This window comes from Atta colombica, unplaced genomic scaffold (assembly GCF_001594045.1).
Source record: "Atta colombica isolate Treedump-2 unplaced genomic scaffold, Acol1.0 scaffold178, whole genome shotgun sequence".
NCBI lineage: Eukaryota > Metazoa > Arthropoda > Insecta > Hymenoptera > Formicidae > Atta > Atta colombica.
The window spans coordinates 78213-82452 of NW_017259269.1; the positions used below are offsets into that span (position 1 = coordinate 78213).

Sequence of the window (4240 nt, forward strand, 5' to 3'; positions counted from 1 at the left end):
TATTTTTCATAATAAATTTTGTAGTACATGGCATTATTTTTGTCAAAGTTAAAGTATTCGTAAAATTTGTTGTTATGTTGATTGGATACATTCAGAATGATAACCATTCACTGAGCGCTCATTGAGCAAAAAAAGAATTAATCTATTATTAATATGTTTATTTATTATAATTCGTAGAATAACTTTGTCAACTATAGATAATTTTTAATATCATCTTTCTTATTTATTATTGTTTATTATTTCTCTAATATCGTAAAATTATGTAGCGCTCAATGAGTGGTAGAACATAATTTTAAATCACTCCATTGCTCACCATAAAATAATCACATTAGCACATTCCTCTACAACACGAAATATTGCAGCAATATTGTAATTTTAATATTTTGTAAAAAATATTGCGATATATTGTTGCAATATTACAATTCAATTCAAATAAGTGCGCAGCTCTGTCACAAGAGAGATACGCTTCTCCAAGGAAATACTCCAAGAGTCTTATTTTAAAGGAGTACGCAAATCGAGTTAGCGAATCTCCTGGAAATTCTCTACTTTTTTTGGATGTGCTTTCTAGGTTCCCGAATATTTTTTTATCATAACTTTATTGTATGTATTTTGCTGATATAATGCTAGACAATAATAATATAATTAATATAATTAATAAAACTGGAATAATTATTGAAATTCCATTTTAATAATTACTTTCAATTTTAATTATTGAAATATTACATAATCTTATAACAATATGTATGCAATATTTTTCTAAATATTGTAACAACATTTAATTTTTTCAGAATAGGAATATTGCTACAATATTATAGCAATGTTTTATGAAATATTGTAGTTTTTCAAAATGTATAATATTGCTGCAATATTCTTGCAATATTTCGTGCTGTAGAGATTAAGATAGTATTTAAAATGATCTTGATGTAAAAATGGATTATGAATACTGTGGAAAAAATCGAATATATAGAAAGTATCTATGCTCTCCTCGCCCTGATGAAGTGAGCGGCAAGGTTTATGAAATGTTGGCATTAGCAATGGACGATGATAATCCGCAAATCCTATGGCTCCTCTATAAAAAATTATGTTACAAACATTCAATATATAAAATTATGTTAAACTAAGTAAAAATCTAAATTAAATAAGATAAAACCTAGTCACTCTTTAAAAAAATTCATATTTTTATTCCAAAACAATATTAAACAATTAATAAATATTAAAATATTTAATGGGCATGATTAAGATTCATCATAAAGATTATAGAATGATATGAATTTATTTCATTTTATATGTTTCAATTTGAATTAAATAAAGTAATGATAATTATCTACAATTGGATTCCGTATTAATTGCGAATCAAAATTCATCAAATGATTTTTATTCTTTTTGGTGGCGTTACTATATTCCATAAAGATAAAATAATTTGCATATCGTAGTATATACATAACAAAATTATAATTGATGATATCTAGTTCTAGAATCTAATGTGGATAATGATGCAATTTTAACACATTCAAGTTTATTAAAAAAACAGTTTAATTATGAATAATGACACTTATTTCGTGTTCTACTTTTATAACTTTATACTTTAACTATTTATTTATACTTACTACTTATAACTTTATACTTTCTACTTTAAAACAAATAAATCTTTTCGAGATGGCATCATTTGCAAAATTTGATCAGTTTTTAAACATTTTTATAATAAATTTGTGCAATAAAAGTAATGTCATAACTTAGTTAAACAACACCCGTGGATACATTTAATCTGAGCGTAACGTTGACTTTTTTCATGAAATCTAATGCTATTTACTATCTATTATAAAAGCCATAAGGCTTTATGATATTACACTTTGAATGAATTTTTAAAGATACATACGTTAATTAACCTTGCACATTTAATTAATTAACGACATCAATAAAAATGTGTAGCGCCATTCCTAATAAATTAAATTCAATTGACATTTGAAAGAAATAAAAATGCTAAAGAATCTTGTGATATGTTTTAATAAAATTTAATAAAAAATATAATTATGTAAATTATATAAATATAAAAAGCGATCCAAAATTAATGCCTGATTGTAGTAATTTTATTCTATTCAAAATTAAGGTAAAAAAAGTAACGATAAAAAAATCATAAAAATCATTACCATTATGAAAAAAATGTAACGTTATCATTACAGTTACTAAAAAAGAAAGATATAACGTTAGTAAAATAAGTTCGTTAGTAAAAAAAGTAACTTCTAACGGTAACATTACAAATAACGCGTTACTTCCATTCCCTAATTGTAGGTAAACTGATCGTAATAAAGAAATGTAATGAAACGCACCGACAGTTGATATCTTGAGCAAAATTCCTCGCCTAACACATATACGTTTTAATTGATTTATTATAAAAATACTTAATATTTAATTAATGTTTTATCTAAAAGATTATTAAATAATATTATGTAAATAGCAAGAAAATTATATCAAGTGGAACATTATTCATATTGAAACATTGCGAAACATCCACGTCTCGTATTCGTATACTACTACATTTGCTGATATATATATCTCTTACGACATAGACTACAAAGCATAAAAAATAAATCGCTTTACACAGCGTACACACATCGGCACATTAGATAGAAAACACTTATGTTACCAATAATTCTCGGCTACGTCCGAACAAAAATTGGTGAAACAAATTATGACAAAGCTCGATAACAAAGAAACACCGCCAAAACATATTGAAAAATTTATTCACGTTTCATTTCCATTAAATAATTGATCGGAAAAATAATGATTTGAAATAAAGTATTCCAAGATGATTATCTCAAGTAGCAAAAGTTTTTTCTTAGCAAAAATATCGAAAGGGATTATTTAATGCAAATTTCGTGTCATATAATTTTTTCGTAACTAACATATCTAAAAGGAATTTAAAAGAGATTACATTCAGCTTTTCCATTAAATTTATTTTAAAATTAATTTTACTTAGAAATAATACAAAAATAATTATAGCATCTCAGACTTTTGCATTATCACGCGTAAAAAATATTTATTACGTGACCTCGCAAAATTAACACTGCAAATAATTTTATGTGCGAAAGCGAAATCTAGTGTCGAAATCAACGATAACATTCGTAATTGTAACTATAATCGCAACGATAATATATTGGGTTGTCCGGAAAGTTCGTGCCGACTAAAATTTAAATTTTAGTATACATTTATTAAATTAAAATTTTCTGCGTTTCAATTTTCCTTCAATATTGATACGAACTTTCCGGAAAACCCAATATAATGATGACTTTCGAAACATATGTTTCATAACAAACACATATTCTCGTGCACCTGTGTATCTCATCGTATTACATATCTCACATTACACATACGTACATAAATGTTAATTCTGGTAACACTACATATTGAACATATCTGAGATATTCAATGACATGATCATTCGATTTACTTTTTAAAATTCTATTGATACAGAGTATTACAACTGCAGGTTACATCATTAACCTTGTAACATCAGTATTCTTAAATTTTATTGAATAATTTTGTATCTACTACAATTCATTAAAAAATGCTCGATTTGCAAATGTTACTTACCAACATAAGCTGAATTCAATTATCGATTATTTTTTGCAAGTTTACACGATACTTACTTAATCATGTTGCAATCCTATAGTAACAGAATTCGTAATTTGCGTTTGTACACTCGCGAGCGCAAATTTGCGATTGCACTCTATTCGGTAACTGACTTAATCGATTAGATGCTTCATTCTGCTTCGTAAGCACAGACGTACGTGGCCATTTGCGTCCTCACAATCAGTCAAGTGAACAAATGCGTATACGTCAAGACAAAGATAGGCGTTCCCCTTAGGAAGTTCTACGCCTCCGACATTGACGATAGTTCGCGGATAGATGAGTAATACGTTGCGTTGGCTATTTCAATTAGAGACTTACGACTATATATGCAATTTTATATCAAAAATTCAGTATATATACCGATACTACTAAATATTTTTTATCTTTCATGGAAATAGTTTTCAATCTTCCGTAGCATTTTTTAATTTTGCTACAATCAATTTTTTAAATCATATTGATATAGTGGATGAAAAATCAATTACACATAAAATCAATTACACAATGCTAGAATTTTTTATTTTTAATATAACTTGCATATGAAAAAGATCATATTAAATAACTTCAATAAATATTATATTTCAATGAATGCATATTTTTAGAAAAATAGAAG

The 4240-nt window shown here is 26.2% G+C and overlaps 1 protein-coding gene across 5 annotated transcripts in view; it reads right to left on the minus strand.

Moving 5' to 3' along the window:
- LOC108686381 (synaptotagmin-1-like) overlaps positions 1–3887 on the minus strand; it is a 63573-nt gene extending 59686 nt beyond the window's left edge. For 4 of the 5 annotated variants that reach the window (XM_018191658.1, XM_018191654.1, XM_018191655.1 and 1 more), the window contains exon 1: positions 3648–3887. The gene's annotated coding sequence lies outside the window, so the exon portion shown is untranslated. Of the gene's footprint in view, positions 1–3591; positions 3620–3647 lie in introns of those variants that run through there. The other variant, XM_018191656.1, reaches the window with a different exon arrangement.
- Between the last annotated feature and the right edge of the window lie 353 nt (positions 3888–4240).